Source organism: Zalophus californianus, chromosome 6 (assembly GCF_009762305.2).
Source record: "Zalophus californianus isolate mZalCal1 chromosome 6, mZalCal1.pri.v2, whole genome shotgun sequence".
Lineage (NCBI taxonomy): Eukaryota > Metazoa > Chordata > Mammalia > Carnivora > Otariidae > Zalophus > Zalophus californianus.
This window is the reverse complement of record NC_045600.1, coordinates 10,906,885-10,930,058: the sequence shown is the minus strand read 5'-3', so window position 1 is coordinate 10,930,058 and position 23,174 is coordinate 10,906,885. Positions and strand designations below refer to the sequence as shown.

The following is a 23,174-nucleotide window of genomic DNA, read 5'->3' as shown; positions in this document are numbered from 1 at the left end:
CCCATATCTTGCCCAAGAAGATGAAAATCCAAATCTCCTCGTGGCCCTGGGTGGCTCAGTCGTTAAGCGTCTGCCTTGGGCTCAGGTCATGATCCCAGAGTCCTGCGATGGAGCCCCACATCAGGCTCCCTGCTCAGCAGGAAGACTGCTTCTCCCTCTCCCACTCCCCCTGCTTGTGTTTCCTCTCTTGCTGTGTCTCTTTCTGTCAAATAAATAAATAAAATCTTAAAAAAAAATCCAAATCTCCTCAATCTAGTACTCAAACCCTTCCAGACAGATATCCTTCCAACTGTGTTTTTTTTCCTTTTAGTTTCCCAAATCCAGCTGCCAGCTCATCCTAGTTTCCCTCCATTCCCCTCCCCCAAATCTAACCTCCACATCATATTCTGTCGCTTTTCCCTCACAGAGTAACTGCTCCAGTATCTCTGTAAATCTAAACCCTCATAGGCTAGCTCAAGTCCCAAGTGTTCCAGGAAGTTCTTTAGACTCCTGAGGCCTCGCTCATCTCCCTCTAACCAGAACACCTACAGCATTCTTTGTATTAATAGAATGTACTAGATTGTCTCCTAGACTCATAAGGGTACATCTTATCTTTCCCGAGGGCAAAGTCTATATATTACACTTTTTTTCCTCCTCTCACAACTAATAACGCAAAACACAAAGCAGATTTTCAATAATCACCAGGGTAACTGAACACAAGGTACAACTTTGATATGTGCGTTTCACTGACTAGAACATGATCAGAATCATTTGACATTATTGCATTTCTGAAGGTTAATCTGTGACACACAACAAAGAAAACTGCTGTAATTCAATAAGAAAATACATGGAAACTAGGCAGTATAACCTAGCAAACATGGGTGTTTTAAATCTTAAAATCAGAGTCTGATACAAAACTTGTTTAAATGCTGGTATTGGGGCACAGAACAGAATAGTTAGGCTTTGTGGGACAGAATATTGACTTACGTATGGGTTTTACTGAATGCATGCAAGAATGAGCCATGCCTATAACTGGGTGAAAATATAGTTATAGGCCTATGAAAACTCAAAATGAAATGTCAGTTTTATTAAATTTAGGTTAGGGAAAACAATCTCATCAGTTACTTGTGGTAACTGAGGGTAGCTGTCAGAATCAGAGTGAGGCGCTTTCTCATTTCTGCTTTCAACTTTACCGCACAAAGACCTAGGGATGGGCACCAGTATTGGTGGTGAAGAATGCAATCAGTGAGGAATAACAGGCTCAGAAGTGTAGTGAGAAGAGCTCTCTAAATGGGGGCGTAGGGAGGCCCAGATCCTAGTTTTGGCCCAATCCCCAGCCAGTTGTAGGACCCACAGCAAGTCATTCATCTCCCTGGGCCTAGTTTCTCAGCTTTAAAACAAGTCATACCAGATCTCTAAAGGTTTTCTGACTCCAAAATTCCAGGACAAGTTTAATCACAGCTTCTATTAACATGTATGATTCTTGCTATTTCAAATCTTTCTTCCACATTTCCGGAAGAAAGTAATGTATTTCAACAATCTAAAAGAAACAGATGCCATTCAGAGACAAAAGATTCTGTTAGTTGAAAAAAAACTAAGTAATTCTGTAAAAATGCCTATTTTCTCATGACAATAAGATGTTTTGGCAGAAGGAACATTACTCTGGTAAAGATAACCAAGACTGCTTCTGTAAATTAGGCCTAATCCGGTATTATCTGTATTATCTGTGCTGGTATGCGAAGGGGTGCTATTGTAGTTCAAAGCAGAAACAACACTCCCCAGAGCTTCTCCAAAAAGACGGTGAGAAAGTTCTCATCCTCGGGGTAAGGCTAGTAAACAGCTGTGCAAATGATAAGGCACTGAAAATTCACGCTTTTAGCCATTCAAATACTCCAAGCACAGACTCCTTTATCAAACACCAGGTATTGTCTTCCTCCCAACCTGTCAAAACGCAATTCCAGTTTGATCCCGGAACAGTAACTTACCCGGACGATCTAACTTCTCTCCCCTCCCCGGCGCAGCCGTCCGCAGGCCTGTTCCCTCCCCTATTCCTGCCGGCCGCTCTCACGCCCACCCCGGGGCGGTCGCAGCACCGCAGCCGGGTAAATACGCGTCCGAGTCTCGGGAGCGGTTTCCCGGCGTCCTGGGAGCGGCGGGTCCCGCCCCTTGAATCCCGGAGCCGGCCAGGCCGCCTTCGCGGCCACCTCGGGCTGCTCTCCCCGCCCCGAGCGCCACACCTCGCGCCTCTGCCCCCGGGACGACGGCGCACAGCCCAGTCTGCCCCTGGGAGCGCACGGGCACCGGTCAGTCCACCGCCGCCGCCGCCGCCTCAGCCTAAGACCGACGACTGCCCTCTCCCTGCCGGCGGCCTGGCGCCCCCCGCGGCGGCCCAGCCCAAGCCCGGCGCCCCCACCTCCTAGGCACAGCCCCTTCCTTGCCGGGACGCCCCGCGCCGCGCCGGGCACAGCCTCGGCTCCCAGCCTCAGAGACACCGAGGGACACTCACCCCGGAGGTTCCTCCCGCCGCTGCTGCTGCTGCCGCCGCTGGGACCGCGGCCATCGCTCCCGCCGCCGCCACCAGCACCGCCGTCCGCACCGGCGCCAGCACCCCCGGCCATCCTCCTCCTGCCGCCGCCGCCGCCGCCGCCGCCCTCTCCGCTCCTGTCAGTGGTTCAGGCTCCAGGGCTGCTCCAGGTTCCCCTCGCCGCCATTTTGACTCCTAGAGGGAGCAGGAGGGGCTCGGCTCGGCGCGGCCCTGGGGCGCCTGCGCGGCGCTGCGGAGCCGGCCCTAGCCCCCGCCCTTCCCCGCCGTCGCCGCGCCTGCGGTCACATGGGCTCGCGGCGCGCGCGCTCGCGCGCCGGGCCGGGCCGGGCCGGAGAGGCGGGTTCGTGGGCCCGGCAGCGGTCCAAGCCGAGTGCGCGCGCATTATTCCTTCTCCACTCTGGGGAGCGCAGCGGGGGACGCCCGGAGTTTGAAGCTCGTTGCGACATCCTGCTTCCTTCGGGGAACTGTGACAAATCATTAAATGTATCAGAACGGAATTATAATAACTACGTTACTGGACGATCAGTTCTACCAATTCATGCTGCCATTTGGCCGCCGGCATCCTGATCGATCGCACAGCTTGCGTTCTTGTCAGAGAAGGCAGCGCTTCCGCGGAAAACTCCCTTCTGACAATCTTGGCGTTTCGGCGGCTTCTGGGCAGTTTATCTTCACCTCTGTCTGCGTGGTGCTTTTACAGACAGCACCTTGCTACTTGCCATAGCAGGTTTAAGACAAAAATCTCGAAGAAAAGTTTTCCTTAACAAAATGTCTCCGTAAATGAGGGACAAGAATTGATGAAAGCGCATAATCTCTGCTTGGATGAGCCAAATCGCCCTTCCCTGGATGCCCCTTGTCTGGGAGTTTGCAATAATTCCAGCGATGCCGTGACAAAAACGCCTTATATTTATTAAACACCTTATAGTGCTTAAAACACCGTTAAATACATGGCTTCGTTTGAACACCAAGCCACCCTTTGAAGTAGTCGGGATAGGTATTCCGGTTATAGTCGTTTTACAGCCAAGAAATAGTCCCGGAAATACTCAGTGGTCTGCCCTGGGGCACACACGCAGCATTAATAAGTAGGCGTGAGCAAGCCCAGACTAGAAGGCCAGACATTCTGACCCTGGTCGTCAGGCACATCACCCCTCACGGTTCTCAGGTAGGGCTTAGAAATACCCGATGTATTTGTCCTCTGCGAATTTATTTAAAATCCTCTTAAAAGTATTTTCATTTTCAGTCCCCACCCACCCTTTGAGAAACAAGCTTTCCAAGTCACAGCGAGTCTTTCTGTTGTTCTCAAACCACCTCTAAGCTTACAAGAATAAGAGCACTTTCGCATTTTGCGATGTTTTTAATCATCTCTTGGTCTTTTATTATTTTATCCAAGCATTTCATATGTGGTTGGAGAATTTTTTTTTTTTTTTACATCCTCCAACCTTTATCCAAAAATGTAAAAAGTGTTAAAAATGTGTAATCCTGAGCTTCAGATGCTGACTTTGAACCTCATAGCAAATGGGGGGAGAGGGTCAGAATAGAAGTTAAGCGTTCCTCCCACTCCTGGAGAAAAGGGAAGCCCCAGGCATGGTATAGGATTAGAAGAACACTAGGGTCCTATGGAGAATGGGACCCCCTTCGCTCCTGAGGCCCCCCCCCCCACCTCCAACCCTCCTCTTCAATGGAGAAGACCCATTTAAAATTACTGAAACTTGCACAGGAATCTGGTCCATAGCATATGTGGCAGGCAGCTAGCTGACCAAAGAGGACTTATGGCCTGTCCCCCTGTTTCTTGGCAGGCAAAATGGGGTGTAACTCAGCTTCCACCTCCTCACTCCCCTCTTCTTTGCTCTCTTCCTCAGAAACGCCATTGCTTACAGCAATAATCTGGTGCTGCCAGGTGATCCACACAGGACCAGAATCGGACTTCAGAAGGAAGGTTACAGGTGGTTGGAGCTGAAAGTCAACCAAACCGAGCATGAGTTGGCAGGACAACTTGAGGTTGGTCACAGGGACTGCAGTCTCCCAGTGGTCATGGTTCCAGGCCACGAGTTCTATCTACCACATCACACTTCTCTTTGAAGCCTGCTCCATGAGGCAAAGCATGGTCAAAGCCAATATGTGCCCCACATTATTCTCTTTTTTAACATTAAAGGTAAAAGAGCAGGTATGGCTAGAGAACTCATCACCAAAGAAAAAGCAGAGTGGGGACCTGCAGACCCTTGACATACCCTGCCTGACTCTGGAACAATGCGGGGGCTGTGTTGCAAGGTAGTTCCCATTAGTTTATCTTTGTCTTAATCAACTAAGTATTGCATTAACGGAAAGGGTTGTTACATGCAAACTAAAAATTCTGTTGTCCATACCCCTTCTTGATAATTCATTAAAAAAGATCAGTCCCCATCATTACACTTTCTCACTTATACTTGAATTTGGTTCTGTTTCCTAGACACAGTTTAAAAAAAAATTAAAACCAACAACAATAGAAATCTAAAATTCTATCAAAGGCTTTTTGGTTTTGTTTTTAAGGGAGGTGGGCAGAGGGAGAGGGAGAGAGAGACTCTCAAGCAAGCTCCACGGCCAGCATGGAGCAGAGGCGGGGCTGGGTCTCACCACCCAGAGATCATGATCTGAGCCGAAATCAAGAGTCGGATGCTTAACCAACTGAGCCACCCAGGCACCCCTATCAAAGGCTTTTTGAAACACCAAGTGAGGTCTGCTCTTCTACCTTGTCCTTTTGTCCATCTGCACATTCAGAGAACTCTAGTAGACTAGTGGGTATGATTCGCCTTCACAAAATCCAAGCATAAGTGTTCCATGATTTTTTCCACCCTTTACTTCATCCACCTTGTGGTTTCTTGTTATACCACTTAGCTACACTTTCAAGATACTGAAGTAACTCAGTTTACACAATCATCAGAGTTTAGATGTGTCTAGTTTTAGTCCAACACATTTTTTAAAGCCTCCAATACCATGTGCCAAGCACGGTGCCCATGCTCAGGCTAAAAAAATAAGTGATTCTTTGTCCTTGAGGAACTTAGAGTCTAAATAGGAAGACAGACTGGGGGAAAAATGGCTAGTGCTAAGATAATATTCAGTAGTGGTGAACAGAATAGGTCCTAGAGTCATACGAATCTAGGTGGACATCTGACACAAACCAGGCCAATCAAAGTCGTTTCTGGAAATTTCTGCCAGGCTATCCTAGGATATGTTTCCTCTTAATCTATATCTCTGGGATTATGACTTTAGAGGACAATGTAGATTTTCTTCTTCAGCTCTGAGGAGAAAGCCAAGAGCAGTAGGAATGAACACCACAAGCAGAAACAGAGAGCCTATAGAAGGGGAAGCCATGACATCATTTGAACTTTGGGGCATGGCTGTGCCCTAAACAAATCTACCCTTGGTTTTCTTGTGTTGATGAGCCATTAAGTTGCCCTTACTTCCCCCCTTTTAAAATCTTAAACTGGTTGGAAGTGGGTAAAAACAGTGGGATTCTGTCACTTGGAATCAAGAGTCCTGAATTTGTGTTCTGTTCCTCCTTCTGCTCCCTCCATCAGCAAATGGTACCCCATCCACCCAATCCACCTGGCACCTATGCTGAAAACCTGAGTCATTCCTTTCATTAACTGTGTATACTGTTTTCTGCTACTCCATTCTGTTCCTTCCTTTTTCTATCATATATAACCATCCACTGAAATCCCTCCCTAGGCTCCTTTCAGAATACAGTTTGGAAGCTGTGTTTTTTGTTTGTTTTTTGAGAGAGTGAAAAAGAGCAAACAAGTGAGGGGAGATACAGGGGAGAAGAAGAGAGAGAATTCTAAGCAGGCTCCATGCTCAGCGTAGAGCCTGACTTGGGGCTCAATCTCATGACCCCGATACCATGACCTGAGCTGAAATCAAGAGTTGGACACTTAACAGACTAGCCACCCAGGCGCCCCAGGAAGCTGGGTTTTTGAGATCATGATAAAAAGGAAAATTCTATTTCTCCTTATGCTTTGCATATAATGATTCTGTTTCCAAGCATTTTTCTGAATCTCCCGGAGTCTAAAATATTAAGTGAAATGAAAACACATGTGTCAAAGTGCCCAGAAGAGTGACTGGTACCTTGAAAGATGTGAAAGATGTCTTGCCTATCCCAGGAAGAAAGAAACATTCTTATCACCAGAGACAGAGAGTTCGAGAGTCAAAGATTAGGGGAAATGTATACAAACAAATCCTGTTCAACTAAGCCTTATCTTCCGAGTCACTTTACAATTAACCGCTCTGACTCAGGATACTTTGTATTGTCCTATTTTCTCTATTTACTACTCTTTGTCCAGCTTAGTATATAGGTGTTTTGCTCCAGCTGCTTCTTTGGGTCTTCACTCTCCTATGGCAATTCCCATGTACATGCAAAAATTGGTATGCCTTTCTCTTGTTAATCTGTTTATGTTGATTTAATTCTCAGTCCCAGCCAGTCCCATCTCTAAGGAGATAGAGGTAAATTTTTGCCTCCCCTACACATGAATGCAACTACATTTAAAATATGAATTTCAGTTCAAGTACACAATAGGGAGAGTGAAAAGACAAACCACCTGATAGGAAAAGATATTTGCAATACATAAAAACAAAAAAGGCTTATGTCCAAAATATATAAAGGATTCCTACAATTTGATAAGAAGGCATCCCAATAAAAAAAATGGACCAAAGATTTGAACCTGTGAGGAATCCAAATGACACAAACGAAAAGGTGTTCAATCACGTTAGTATAAAGGATATACAACTTAGAGCTGCAATAAGATAAAATTACAGACTCATCAGATTGGTAAAAATGAAAAAAAAAAAAAAGACAATTTCAGGTCCTGATGAGGATATATGTTAATAGGAACTCTGTACACTTCTGGCGAGACTGAGAATAGGAAGAACCATTTTTTAAAAAAATTTTATTTATTTATCTGACAGAGAGATAGAGAGAGCACAAGTAGGCAGAGTGGCAGGCAGAGGGAGAGGGAGAAGCAGGCTCTCCGCTGAGCAGGGAGCCGGACGTGGGGCTCGATCCCAGGACCCCAGGATCATGACCTGAGCCAAAGGCAGACGCTTAACCGACTGAGCCACCCAGGCGCCCTGAGGAAGAACCATTTTTTTAAAAAAATTTATCTGTTTATTTGAGGGAAAGAGTGGGGGGGAGGGGCAGAGGGTGAGGGAGAGAGAAACCCAAGCAGACTCTGGACTGAGTGTGGAGCCCAGTGCGGGGCTTGATCTCACAACCCTGAGATCACAACCTGAGTTGAAACCAAAAGTCGGACACTTAACTGACTACCACCCAGGCACCCCTAGGAAGAACCATTTATAAAAGCAGTTTGGCATTATGCAGGAAAGATGAAAATTGGCTTGTTCTATGGCTCAGCAATTCTAACATTAGGTATATAGAGAAACTTATGCCCATGTATACACAAGAGTTTTGAACAAGAAGGTTCATAGCAGCATTGATTATATGATTCAAAAACTGATAATTTAAATATCCATAAATAAGAGCAGGGATAAAAATGTAGTATGTTAATGCATTACATGAAATTAAGCTATAAAAAACATGGATGAATCTTACAAACATGATGTTAAGCCAAAGAAGCAAGACACAGGAGTGATCACACAAGATAATACCATGTATTGTGTTATTGTATTCCATTCTTTCTAAGATATATATATTTTTTACATTTTTTAACAATGCTGACATATGTTGACCAAATTTCAATTGATGACTTCTTAGCACTGGGTCCTGATATAGTTAAGATATTTTCTTTTTTCTCAGTGAGACATTAAATAATGGCATCTTAAATTCTATAAAATTAAAAAACAGGCAAAGCTTGGGGCACCTGGCTGGCTCAGTTGGAAGAACAAGTGACTCTTGATCTTGGGGTCGTGAGTTCAAGCCCCATGTTGGGTGTAGCGATTACTTAAATAAATAAATAAACCTAAAAATATTAAAAAATAAAACTTAACATTGTGTTCAAAAAAGAACAGGTGAAGCTAAACCATTTGGTTTAGAGGTATATAAACCCTAAACTATATGGAAAAGCAAGGGTGGGTAATGGTGATAGAATCTCAAGTATTGAAGATGCTATGGAACATTCTGAAGGTCTAATTGGCAAGGGTACAGCCAATCCTTAATCCTTTGGACAAATGTATTTCCCTCACGAAACCTAGAGATGGAATTCACCTCAGTTTACTCAGCATCCTTCTTCAGGGTGCATTCTCACAGATTGTCATGATCTCACATCCATTTCCCACCTTCCTTTTTCTTCATTACGTCCTCATTTTTCCCAATCAAGTGTTCTGAGTGGGATCAATCCATGCTTTATACCTGGTTGCCTGATTTAAAATTTTCAGCAAAAGCTATTCTTCCCCTGACTTTAAAAATTAGGTCAGGGGAATCCGGATAAGTAACCCCCTCAAGAACCAGGATGTGGTGAAATGTTTGCTAGGACTTCTGGAAGAGAAAATCTCTTCTTCCACAGAAGATGCTCGAAGAGTCTTCCCCTCTTCCATTGAATATGACTAAAAAAGTATATAGCCCTAGGAGCTCTTTGCAACCATCTTGCTCCCTGAGGGAAGCCTGCCTTAGGGTAACATTAACTTGTACCTTAAGAAAAACTAACATCCTTGTGACATCATTAGAGATACTTAAGCAGGCTTTACCTGAAACTAGTCCAACTTCTGGCCTTGGCAATTATGTGAGCCAATTTTATTATTAGGTTTTCTGTAACATTCATTCAAAGTCATCTCAACTGATACGTATATTATTTCATTTACTCTCCATATCAACATTCTAAGAGAACTATTATTATACCAATTTTGTCTGAGACTTTGCAGTTAGTAAATGATAGTGCTCAGGTCTGACCTTTGATCTTTTGGCTTTGACTGCCAATGTTTCAACATCTAGCATAACAGAAATCCATTGAAGAATTTCTGGGTGTGGTTCAGGAGAGGAAGAGGAACGTCAAATTTAAAAATGAAAAGGTGATAGAGGAAAACTAAAAAAGTGTTCATCACATGTATTTTTTTTTTTTTAAAGACTAGAGCAGTTCTTTCTCAGGGTTCTTTGTAATAATGGAGGCTTTTGTTGGATCTCTCATTAGCATTATGCTGGCAATTCAAAAGTATGTTACTGATGTTACCAATTGCATTACACTGAATGTTTCCCCCACCTTTGCAACTCTTCTGCTTTTGCTGCTTGCTTTATTTGAGTTTCTCTGTCTTTGAGGTCACGCGGTTGTAAAGACAGACACAAATAGACCCGGAGAGACGCTCTGCATTCTGCAAAGACCTTTGGTCCTTGAATAGCGATTAAAGGTGTTTTTCTAGAAAGTAGAGAAGTCAAGATGTTTGGACCTGAGGTGGTACAGTCTTAATTCATTATATATAATTTTCTAGAACCCTAATACCAGTTTGTTTAGAGCATGAACATTTATAAAAATCACATTAAAAATAAGTCAGTGGCTGAGTGTGCCTTTCTTATTCATTGTATACACAGAACTCAGAAATCAAAAAGCCTGATCTCGAGGCTACAGCTCTAATTAGGCCCTTTTATACAATTGCAGCAGGAAGGTCCCATATTGTAGGTCACTGAGAATATATTGAATCCAGGGCCCACTAAGCCCTTTATTGAAAATTGTAGAGGTTTGAGTTAACAGTGTCAGTCTTTTTGACTTGGAGAAATTAAACGGAGTAAGGTTGTTTGTACCTGTAATTTGAGAAACTAAAAGTGCCACCTCCTGGGGTAGGGGTAGGCGGCAAGGAGCTTAATTGTGTTGTGGCTGAATTTGGAGTCAGATTTACTGACACTGTCAGAAGTAATTTTAAGTTTTTTTTTTTGTCACAGAGGAAGACCTAAAATGCTTGATTCTCACATCAACAGCATTCTAGTCTAAACTTTTAAGATTGGGAGTGGTTCAGCCAGAGTTGTCTCTTATCCAGCTTGTTCTTAGCTTACTTCAGCATCATTTGTTACCTCTTTTTTTAAAAATTTTTTTATTGTTGTGTTAATCACCATACATCACATCATTAGTTTTTGATGTAGTGTTCCATGATTCATTGTTTGTGCATACACCCAGTGCTCCACACAGAACGTGCCCTCTTTAATACCCATCACCAGGCTAACCCATCCCCCCACCCCCCTCCCCTCTAGAACCCTCAGTTTGTTTTTCAGAGTCCATCGTCTCTCATGGTTGGTCTCCCCCTCCGATTTCCCCCCCTTCATTCTTCCCCTCCGCTATCTTCTTCTTCACATATATTGCATTATTTGTTTCAGAGGTACAGATCTGTGACTCAACAGTCTTGCACAATTCACAGCACTCGCCATAGCACATACCCTCCCCAATGTCTATCACCCAGCCACCCCATCCCTCCCACCCCCCCACCACTCCAGCAAACCTCAGTTTGTTTCCTGAGATTAAGAATTCCTCATATCAGTGAGGTCATATGATACATGTCTTTCTCTGATTGACTTATTTCACTCAGCATAACACCCTCCAGTTCCATCCACATCGTTGCAAATGGCAAGATCTCATTCCTTTTGATGGCTGCATAATATTCCATTGTGTATATCTACCACATCTTCTTTATCCATTCATCTGTTGATGGACATCTTGGCTCTTGCCACAGTTTGGCTATTGTGGACATTGCTGCTATAAACATTGGGGTGCACGTACCCCTTCGGATCCCTACATTTGTATCTTTGTGGTGTTACCTCTTTTTAATTAAGAAAAGGGGGGAGAAACCTGAAGAAAAAAAGACTTGACTAATAGTTTTTTAAAGAAAGATTTTTTTTATAAAGGTTTTATTTATTCATTTGACAGAGAGAGACAGAGCAAGAGAGGGAATACAAGCAGGGGGAGTGGGAGAGGGAGAAGCAGGCTTCCCAAGGAGCAGGGAGCCTGATGCGGGGCTGGATCCCAAGACCCTGGGATCATGACCTGAGCCGAAGGCAGACGCTTAATGACTGAGCCACCCAGGCGCCCCATAAAGAAAAAAATTTTTTTTAAAGATTTTAGTTATTTGACAGAGAAAGAGAGCAAGCACAAGTAAGGGGGAGCAGCAGAGGCAGAGGGAGAAGCAGACTCCTGGCTGAGTCGGGAGCCCAATGTGGACCGTGAGATCACGGCCTGAGCCGAAGACAGACGCTCAACCAACTGAGCCATCCAGGTGTCCCTTGACTAATAAAATCTTCATTAAGACCCATTTGGTTGCAAGTGATAGAAATCCAGCTCCCTCTAGTTTAAGCCAAAAACAGGATTCATCATAAAGAAAATAAAGAGTGGCCTAAAATTCAAGGACAAGATACTCCTCCTAGCTTTAGGAACAGTCAGAACCAGGGATTTGAATATGGTCTGAATGTTCCTTCTCACCCTTATCTCTGCTTCTTTCAGTGGCTGGCCTTCATTATTAACTCACCATGGAAGGGCTTTCTCCACAGATAGAAACAAAAACAAAAACAAAACATGGCTCCTAAGTTAGACCATCCATTGCCTAAAACAGTCTTGAGTTCCAGCCTGCTGGTGCCAAGCATAACATCCCTGGAGAAGGGCTCTTTGGCCTGGCATTTGTCAGGAACCCAGCTTTAAACTTAGGCCAGGAAATGGGGCAAGGCTGTGCTAAATAAGCTCTTATGGGATTCATTATGTAACCAAGTATTCAAACTATGGGGATTTAGGAGTCCCCAGACACTTTTAGGGGTCTTGCAATGTCAAAATTATTTTCATTAAGAACGATTAAACAAAAATTACTTTTATAACGATACTAATATATTTGGCTTTTTCTGAAAAAGAGTGTATAGGGGCATTTCCCAGAGGCTGCATGACATGGGATATCAGAATAGATTGAATGCAAAAGCAGATGGGAGAATTCAGGTGGCCTAATCTTCTATTAAGTCGGACATTAAAGAGATTTTAAAAAGTAAAAGAATGACACTCTTCTCGCTATTGTCAACGCAAAGTGAACAAACCTTTTATAATTTCCAAAAAAAAAAAAAAAACCTAAAAAAAGCAAGAGAGTTTTATTCGAGCCCAAGTGAGGACAACTTCCCAGGATACATAACCTTCACAAGTAAGAGAATGCTCCAGAGAAGGGATGTTTAATACAGGGTTATATATGTTTTTTTTGTTACATTAAGAGTTATAAGTCATAGGGCTGAAGGACATTCCAGAAAATTATAAACTTTATCTTATGCTTTTAGTTTGTGCAAGGTTATAGGCTTTGGAGGGATGGGAAGGAACTTAGGGAGATTTTTACCCTTATCTTTAGCTTGAATTGTTTCTTTTAGGTTATTTGCTAACAAAGCACATGTACAATGTTTGCTTGGGGCAGAAATGGAGCTCGTGCTTTGAAGTCATTCTGACCTTAGTAAAAATTAAAGTGTAGCTTCCCTGGGGTCCCAGGAGGAGCGCCCCCAAAACATGAAAAGTTGAAGATTTCCTGGGCACCTGGGTGGCTCAGTCATTAAGTGGCTGCCTTCGGCTCAGGTCATGATCTCAGAGTCCTGGGATCGAGTCCCACATCAGGCTCCCTGCTCAGCGGGAAGCCTGCTTCTCCCTCTCCCACTCCCCCTGCTTGTGCTCCTGCTCTCGCTGTCTCTCTCTCTGTGAAATAAATAAATAAATAAAATCTTAACAAAAAAAAGTTGAAGATTTCCCTTAACACTATTTTTTTTAAAGAATATTTATGTGTGAGAGAGAGTGCGAGCAAGAGAGCAGAAACGGGATGGGCAGCAGAGGGAGAGGGAGAAGCAGATTCCCCACTGAGCAGGGAGCCTGATGCAGGACTCGATCCCGGGACCCCAGGATCATGACCTGAGCTGAAGGCAGATACTTAAGCCATCCAGGCACCCAAGAATCCTCAGTAATTTTTTTTTAAAGATTTTATTTTATTTATTTATTTGAGAGAGAGAGAGAGCACAAGAGGGGGTAGGATCAGAGGGAGAAGCAGACTCCCTGCCAAGCAGGGAGCCCGATGCGGGACTGGATCCCAGGACTCTGGGATCATGACCTGAGCCGAAGGCAGTCACTTAACCAACTGAGCCACCCAGGCGCCCAATCCTCAGTAATTTTTAAGGTGATCCTGAGATTAGCAAGTTTGTGAACCATGAATGTATCCATGGCAACTTCCTTGATTTTTTTCTAAGCCTCAGTTTCTTTATCTGTAAATGAGGATAATAACAATGCCTACCTCATAGAGGTATTGGAGAATGAAGACAGTTAATACTTATAAAGTGCTTAGAGCAGTGCTTTAGAAGGGTTAAATCATCATCATAATAATAACCGCCACCACCGTGTGGATGGGGGAGGGGCAGTTCTTAGAAAAGAGAGGTTCGCAGACTATGTGAGATGTCAACAACATTGGAACCAAAAGATAACCTTTCAGAGAAAATCATACGGAAGTGTCAAGAATCCTGTGTTAAGGCAGATACTACACAAAAAAAGTGCAAGGGTAGAAATGATCTCATTACTTGGGCTCTATGTCTTGATCCGGTAATTTGAGTTTCTCCAACAACGATGTGATAGCTGAGTCTAAGTGTCAGGGTTCCAACTTTCCCCATGTAGCTTCTCTTTAAGTCTTTGGGTATTTGCTGTCCTCTAACCTACAACTGGCCCTTCCCCGTTAGTGATACACGGATGAGTATGAATGCCCACTGTGTGACACTTTAGGTTAATCCTCTTGGCATTCCTGAATAGTAGGCATTATTAACTCAATTTCACAAGGGAGGAATCTGAGGCTGAGAGAGAATGTGAGTGGCCCAGTGTGACACAGTTAAAAAAACAACAGAGCCAGGAATTAAACCTGGATTTGTCTGACCATGGAGTCTAACATCTTCCCAGTATTCCATCTCATCTGCTATCTAGAGAGAGGGAAAGAAAGTCCTTAATGAGGGCGCCTGGGTGGCTCAGATGGTTGAGCGACTGCCTTCGGCTCGGGTCATGATCCTGGAGTGATTTAATTTACAGCATTGTCTAAGATTAAGGTGTACAGTGTGTGGATTTGATGCATTTATATACCACAGTATGATCACCACCATAGCTTTAGCTAACACCTCTATCACATCGCATAATGATTGTTTCTTTTTTATGGTGAGACCATTTAGTCTTTTAGCAATTTCGAAGTATGGAATGCAGTATTGTTGACTGTAATCACCGTGCTGTGCATTAGATCTCCTGAACTTATTCATCTTTTAGTTGCAAGCTTGTACCCTTTGTCAGCATCTCCCCATTTTCCCTACCCCCAGCCCCTGGTAACCCCCATTTTACGCTCTGTTTCCGTGAATTCAGCTTTTTTAGATTCCAAGTGTAAGTGCTGTCATACAGTATCTGTCTTTCTTTGTTTGCTTATCTCACTAAGCATAACCTTCTCCAGCTCTATCCATGTTGTGGCGAATGGCAGGATTTCCTTCTTTCTCATGGCTGAATAATATTCCATTGTGTACACGCATGCGTGTGTGTGTGTGTATGTGCATATGTGTATCACAACTTCTTTATCCATTCATCCTTTGACAGACAATAGGTTAGGTTGTTTCCGTATTTTTTTTTTTTAACAACACTGGGCATTTTTAAAAAAGATTTTATTTGTTTGAGAGAGAGAGAGGCAGCGTGCACAAGAGAAGGGGAGGGGCAGAGGGAGAGGCAGACTCCCCGCTGAGCAGGGAGCCCGAGATCATGGCCTAAGCCAAAGGCAGATGCCTAACCCACTGAGCCACCCGGGTGCCCCTTGTTTCCATATTTTGCTTATTGTAAATAATGCTTCAGTAGTGCAGACACCTTTTCAAATTCCTGTTTTCGTTTCCTTTGGGTGAATACCCAGAACTAGGATTGCTGGATCATGTGATAGTTGCATTTTTAATTTTTCCAGGAACCTCCATACTGTTTTCCATGGTGGCTGAACCAATTTACGTTCCCACCACCAGTGCACAGGGCTTCCCTTTCTCCACATCCTCACCAACACTTACTTTCTTTTGTCTTGATGATAGCTATTTAACAGGTGTGAGGAGATATCTCATTGTGGTTTTTTTTAAAGATTTTATTTTTAAATATATTCAACATGAGCCTCCAACTTACAACCCCCAGATCAAGAGTCACATGCTGTACCGACTGAGTCAGCCAGGTGCCTCTCATTGTGGTTTCGATTTGCATTTCCCAATGATTAGTGATATTCGGCATCTTTTCATGTATCTTCTTCTTTTCTAATATATGCATTTAATGCCGAAATTTCCCCGAGTATTGCTTTAGCTGCATCCCACAAAGTTTGATGTGTTGTGTTTTAATTTTCATTCAGTTGAAAATATTTTCTAATTTCCCTTGTGATTTCTTCTTTCACAATGGATTACTTGGAAGTATGCTGTTTAATTTTCAAACACTTGTGGATTTATTCAGATACCTTTCTGGTTTTGATTTCTAATTTAATTCTGTTATAGTCAAAGAATATACTGTGTCTGAATTCAGTCCTTTTAAAATATTGTGACTTGTTTTATGGCATCGAATATGTTCTATCTTGGAAAATATTGCATGTACACTTGAAAAGAATGTGTGTTTGAGTATCATTAAGTGGAGTCTTCTATAAATGTCAGTTACCTCAATGTGATGGTGGTGTTCAAATCTTCCATATCCTTTTTGATTTTTGTCTATTCGTTTTATCAGTTATTAAAAGAAGAGTTTTGAATTCTCCCAACTATTTTATTTATTTATTTATTTATTTATTTATTTATTTATTATTTATTTATTTGAAAGTAAGCTCTATGTCCAATGTGGGGCTTGAACTCCTGACGCCGAGATCAAGAGTTGCCTGGTCTACCTACTGAGCCAGCCTGGTGTCCCACCAACTATATTTTTAGATTTGTTTATTTTTCCTTTTGGTTCCTTCAGTCTTTTTCTTCAAGTATTTTGAAGCATTGTTATTAGTGCATACACATTTAGGAGTTTGACATCCTCTTATGAATTGTTCTCCCTTCATCTGTGCTGATATTCCTTGCTCTGATATTTACTTTGACAGTATAGCCACTCCAGTTTTCTCTAATCACTATTTGCATGCAATATCTCTTCCCATCATTGTCCTTTTAGTCTATCTATATCTTCATCTTTAAAGTGGGTTTCTTTTAGACAGTTTATAGTTGGATCTTTTAAAAAAGATCTAATCTGACAATTTTTGCTTTTTGTGACTTACATTTATTTATGTTTAATATAAATGGTCTAAACACATGTACCTTTTATAGTCATCAACCATGTGGTCCAGGCTCAGATACGTCAATTGAGACCTAGAATTTGTTACCCAAAAACAATTTCAAAATTACAAGTTTTCCATTTCAATTTTTCAGATATTCTAAGGGGACTCATAGACTATAGCAATTCTTTCTCAAAATTCTCCTTCATTTTTCTTTCTGTGTTACTCACAAAGTGTAACTGTTCACACTCCTTTCTTTTCAACTCTTCAGAAGATAACTCCAACGGTATCTTCAAAAGAGTATTTCTGACACCCCTCTTGGAGGGTGAAAGAGAGAAAGAAGTTGAGTAGGCAAAACTGGAGTCCTCTTTGGTCTGTAGAAGGAAAGACACATCTGGGAACAATTATACATTAATACACTTTGTCCAGTTGTGTTCTCCCATAGTTAATCTCATGACTGCTAAGAGATACCCAATGTTTAAGTTTCCCACCATGCGTTCATTCCCTCTTTTCACAATCCAGTACCTCCCTTGCCTGTTTTGTCAGCCTCTGCTGTGTGGGAGAGGGTATGATTCCTCTCAGCATTTAATCCTCCACTCTCTCCAGACAGTGTCTTCGGTAGGGAAAGGAAAAGAGAGCACAGAGGTGTGAGCATTCATTCATTTAACAAACGTTTACTGGGTACCCACTATGTGCGAGGTACTCTTTGGAGTGCTTTCTGGTAAGCAAATCAGACAGAACTCCTGCCCTCATAACACTCACCTCTTGGCGAAAGAGACACACGATGAACAAACAAAATGTATAAGTTTAGATGGTGCTTATGGGCCATGAAGAAAATCAAGTAGAGAAGGGGAAAGACAGCAGCTGGGAGCAAGGTGAGGGCTGTTTTTTGCAGGTAGTCCAAGGACTTAATGATGTAAGGGAGCGAGCTGTGAGGATGTGTTGGGGAGATATTCCGGGCAGGGACCAGCAAGCAAGACAGAAAAAGCTGGTGGTTTCTTTCTTTCTTTCTTTTTTTTTTTTTTTAAGATTTTATTTATTTATTCATGAGAGACAGAGAGAGAGAGAGAGGCAGAGGGAGAAGCAGGCTCCCAAGGAGCAGGGAGCCCGATGTGGGACTCGATCCCAGGACTCTGGGATCATGACCTGAGCCGAAGGCAGACGCTTAACCATCTGAGCCATGCAGGCGCCCAGCTAGGTGGTTTCAAGAGGCCAGTGTGGATTGGGCATGATCAACAAAGGGGAAAGTGGAGACAGGGAAATGAGGTTAGGGAGGTGGCCAGGCACTTTTCTGAGGGACCTGAATTGATAATTCTAGAGCAGAGCTGTCCAAGAGAAATGTGTGAATTCTATCTGTAATTTTAAACTTTCTAGTAGCCATGTTAAAAGGACTAAAAAGGAATGGATATAGTTAATATTTATAGTGTATTTTAAACCAAAAATGTCTAAAATTATATCATATCAAATATCTAATCAATATAAAATGTTTACTAATGAGATATCTTGCATACTTTTTTCTTACTAAATGAAATGGACTGAATGCTTGTATTCTCCTCCCCCAGATTCATATGTTGAAATCCTGACTCTTAATGAGATGGTATTTGGAGGTAGGGCCTCTGGGAGGTAATTAGCTTATGAGGGTGGAGCCCTCATGAATGGGATTCATGCCCTTATAGAAGAGATCCCAGAGAGCTCCCATGGCCTTTCTGCCCTGTGTGGACACAGTCTGACAGCTGTCCATGAACCAGGAGGTGAGCTTTCACCAGACACCAAATCTGCCTATGCATTGATACTGGACTTCCCAGCCTCTAGGACTATGAGGAGGAAATGTTTGTTACTTAAGCCCCCCAGTCTGCAGTACTTTGTTATAGCAGCCTGAACAGACTAAGGCACTAAATTTTTGTACTTGGCAGTTACAGTCACAATTCAATTTGGATGCTAGTTTTCATCCAAAATACTTCATCTGTATTTAGATTTCATAAAATGTATAGCTGAAAAAGTAGGTTGAAATACCCAAGTTGTTCCCAAAATCGAAGTTCTCTAATAACTGAACCAGGTATCAAGTTTTCAAATTCAAATTAAATAATAGCAAAAATTCTGTTCTTCAGTGGTATTTGCCACGTTCCAACGGCTCCGAAGCCACAGAAGGCTAGTAGATATTATATTGGATAGCACATGTGGTTAGTGGGTATCAGTTACTGCAATGACCTCTCACTCCATATTTCTCCACAGAGCATCCAGGGTGATCTTTGAAAAATGGAAATCAGTTCGCATTGCCCCTGCTTAGAGCCTCTAGTGGCTTCCTGTGACAATTAGTAAATCCCAATGACTGAAGTGGGACATTCATTTTGAGGCAGATGAAGAGCTCCCATTTTTACCCATCCTTATTCCTGAAATCCCATTACAATGATAGTGAAGAAGTACAAGAGGAAATCAATCCATGAGTGAAATGAGAGGTGGAGGAGCAGGGCTATATTAGCAAATCAAGTTTTGGTGAATTTCTCTAAGATGGAAGGTAAATGTGATTTTATTCTTTGGTAAAGCAGTGAAGAAAGAGCCACAGCTCTGAGCACACAAGAAGCTTCAGGGGACAAGAGAGATGTCTTCCATTTAAATAATCCCAGCTACTTAAATGATCGGCTACAAAAACCTGGAGTGGGAAGAAAGGCACAAGTTTAAGGTAACTGATGGAAAACAGTGAGTAGAAAGGATGTGTGGGTCAGCTGCTCCTCTTCTCCTCTCTCAACTTTGTGTGTATTTTGGCAGTGTTTGTCTTAGGTGGTGGCTAGAGAAGTCTTCTTAAGAAACCAAGTCATGTCCTGGGATGGCAGTAGTTGGGAAGTCCAGAGTAGAACCTTACTCACTTTGGCATGGGGGTGAGAGAGGGAAGTCTTCCTACCTGTCAATTGACATAGCCTGCACATCCAGATCATGTAATCAGCATTTTCATTCTGGAAAGAGACTGGTGATAGAAAAGTACCCCAGTAATTAATCTGGCTCCTCATATTCAAAAGCCCAAAAGGACAAGCGAGGGCCATAAGATAGTTGCACAAAACCAGCAGGACCAAAATGAATAAGAATTCACCCTAGGAGAAACAGAAATAGTTCAGGGAACAGCAGTGAACTTTTTCAAAAGTTCAAATTAATATTCTCAGAGAAATTTGAGGAGGCAGTGCATCTATAAAATATAAATAGATGACTCTTAAAAAAAGAACAAACCCATATGGGGTGCCTGGCTGGCTCAGTCAGACGAGCATGTGACTCTTGATCTCAGGGTCATGAGTTTGAGCCCCACACTGAGTGTAGAGATTACTTAAAAATAAAATCTTAAAAAAAAGCCCAAATAATTAATAAGTGTTAGAAATATAATTCTAAAATGGAAAACTCAACAGAAAGGCTAGAGGAAAAAGTCAATGAAATCTCTCAGAATGTAGAACAAGAGGACAAAAAGAGAAAAATTGAAAGACAGAGAGGACTAACAAACAAGAGCCAACATACATCTAATAGGAGCTTCAGATTGAGAGTAGAGAAAAAGTAGATCTCCCAGAGCTAAAGAAAGATCCACGTCCTCAAATAGAAAGGTCTCATCCTGTGCTAATCCATATGAATGATAGCCATATCTTGGAGAAACTTCACAAATCCAAAGACAAAAGACTCCTAAAAAGATTCCAAAAAGAAAAAAAAATCAGAGGTTGAGAATCAGCATCACACTTCTTAACAGTTACACTATATACTAGAACACAAGGGAATAATGACTTTAAAATTTCTGAGGGACAATGATTTTGAGTCTAGAATTCTATAGCCAGCCAAATTAGCATTTAAGTGGGGGAGCAAAATATTCTTTTTTTTTTTTTTACTTCCACTACTTAATTTTATTTTATTTTTTTTAACTCAGTCCTTCCAAGGACTGAGGAAATTTATCACTTACCACTCCTAAAAGAGCTGCTTAAGGATGTACTACAGGAAAACGAAATAAGAATCTAAGGAAGAGGAAGATAATCAAGTTGCATGAGAGGGACAATCAAAGGAAATCCTAGAATGCAATAAGCTTAAAAAGGAAATGGTGTGAAGAAACCGGATTATTTTAGAGAGTAGATCAAGTATTACATAGTATTACATCAAAAAAAAAACCATAGTATTACATCAAAAAAACCACAGTACATTCCATTTTTCCTTCAAGAGCTACAAGTGTAGTGGCATCACCTTCTCCACTGGGTCCACACTATTTGATACTGCCATGAGTATTTTTTATATTATCAACACACTAGAGATAATTCTTTTTTTTTTAAAGATTTTATTTATTTATTTGACAGAGAGAGAGAGATAGCAAGGGCAGGAACACAAGCAGGGGGAGTGGGAGAGGGAGAAGCAGGCTTCCCGCTGAGCAGGGAGCCGGATGAGGGACTCCATATCAGGACCGGGGAATCACGATCCCTGCGGAAAGCAGATGCTTAGCGACTGAGCCACCCAGGCGCCCCCTCTTCTTTGGTTTTTAATGTAGAGAATTAATTTATAGACAATGTATGGAGAACTTGATTAACATTAGAGAACAGAATATAAATGTTATAAACTCTGCCGGTGAGAAGTAGGGCCTGTTGAGAGGTGTGAGTGGAGAGGACAGAAAGACAAAGGGAAGTAAGTGAAGGGTGTTGTCTTTTGCCTTACCCAACAGAAAGTTAAGAGATACTGTGTGTGGGGTTGGGGAGCTGCGCAGGGCAAGTAGGGGCGAGGGGAGTTTGGGAAGGGTAAGACACTGGGCCCAGGAGCAGAGGGATGAGGGGTAACTGGGCTGGGATGTTCAGTGAGGCCGGCGAGGGATGGCAGGGAACGTGTGCGAAAGTGGGGTTGAGCAAAAGAGGCTGAGCGGAAGTAGGTGAGGTATGGGCGGAGCATAGCAGGTTATTGAGAGGAAGGGGCGGGGCGGGGGGTGGAGATGAGCAGGGGGAGGGGAGGGTGACGCCCTCTGTGTCCAGAGCGCCTGCGCAAACCAGTCGTCCGCTAGCTCGCGCCATCGTGCCTCGCTTCGCCTCGCCTCGCCTCCCCTCGCCTCGCCTCGCGCGTGTTGTCTTGTCGGCCTCACTTCGCTTCGCCTCAGCGGAAGCCATGCCTCGTGTGCTCGTTCTTTGTCTGATTCCCCGCCGCCGCGTGACCCCGCTGGGCCTGCAACTGGGTCGCCGCCTGACCCGCTTGGAGCTCCGCCGCCGCCAGCGCCCCAAATCGTCCGCGGTGAGTGGGGGCCCACACCTCAGGGTGGCGCGGAGCGGGGCAGAGGGGGGGCGGGCGAAGGGCGCGCGGCTGAGGAGGGAGCTCCTCGACGGGCCGGGACCGGGTGGGGGCCCGCGCGCCTCGTGTGGTGGCGTCGGTGCCGGGCGGCTTTTGAGGTTCTGGGGAGGCTGCCTCCGGGGCGCGAAGGGCGAGGGCAGAGCCATCGCCAACCCCACACGGTGCCTGCCGTCCTCGAACGCCCTATTCGGTGCCGATGCCTGTTACCTGCCCTCCCACGGGGGGAGTCCCGGGCAGCACCTGGGTTCCAGGGTTCAGAGGTCGAAACTGGGGGACCGTTAGGAGAAAGAGCCATTGTCTTCCAAAAATCGAGGTTGGATCATCTGGGAAAGGCAATCCCGCTTCTCAGGCTCCGTCAGGCCGCGTGACGAGGACGACGGCCCAACTTCCTCGAAGGTCGACATGGATCTGGTTAGGCCCCAAGTGGCCGGTCCAGCGAGCTGTACGCACTGACATTCTCCGTCTTTTCTCCCAGGACAGCATCGTTGGGCTCGTGGTGCTGTTTGCAGCCTTCTTAGTACCGTGTGGTTATGTGCTGAGCAACCTGCGCGAGTTCAGAAGAGAGTAGATGCAAGAAGATGCGGAGCAGTTGTTAACATCCGACGAGTTTTAAATGAGTAACAGTGCTTAGTTGGGGTGACGACGCAACCATTGTGGGCATTCAGTTTCATATCCGTTTGTGTATGGTACCTATTTTGCACTTTTTTGGTCCAGTGCGTTACATGAAGATAGTTTGTGTAGTCATTTAAAAACGTTAAATAAAGTTGAAACATTCATGCACGGTATGTGATCACAGATTATTTTTTCAACGTCGTGAAAGCTGAGGAGAATTTCGTGATGAAAAATAGAATAATGTGGGATGCCTGGGTGGCTCAGTCGGTTAAGTCTGCCTGCGGGTCAGTTCATGATCCCAGGGTCCTGGGATGGAGTCCTGCATTGGGCTTCTTGCTCAGGGGGGAGCCTGCATATCCCTCTGCCTGCCTCTTTCGCTCTCTGACAAATAAATAAATAAAATATTAAAAAAGAATAATGAGAATAGCAGTGAGAGGTCAGAGTTAGTGATGGAGATCATGCCATCAAGTGTATTTTATGGGAGTGAATGCGTGTATCTAGTAACATCAATATTAAAAGGTTAGATATGTAGCAGTAAGGTAATGTAAGTTTAGTTAAATGATTCTTCTTACTATTTTTTTGT

At 43.5% G+C, this 23,174-nt stretch overlaps 1 protein-coding gene and 1 long non-coding RNA gene across 3 annotated transcripts in view; one reads left to right on the top strand and one right to left on the bottom strand.

Annotated features, from left to right (window-relative positions):
* BTBD7 (BTB domain containing 7) overlaps positions 1–3,491 on the bottom strand; it is an 81,443-nt gene extending 77,952 nt beyond the window's left edge. For both annotated transcript variants that reach the window (XM_027569919.2, XM_027569920.2), the window contains exon 1: positions 2,486–3,491. The gene's annotated coding sequence lies outside the window, so the exon portion shown is untranslated. The remainder of the gene's footprint in view (positions 1–2,485) is intronic.
* A 49-nt stretch (positions 3,492–3,540) lies between these two features.
* LOC113909038 lies at positions 3,541–21,601 on the top strand. The gene is made up of 3 exons (XR_003515676.2): positions 3,541–3,683; positions 4,381–4,519; positions 19,243–21,601. It is a non-coding gene; the product is annotated as an uncharacterized LOC113909038 (long non-coding RNA).
* Positions 21,602–23,174: the final 1,573 nt, after the last annotated feature.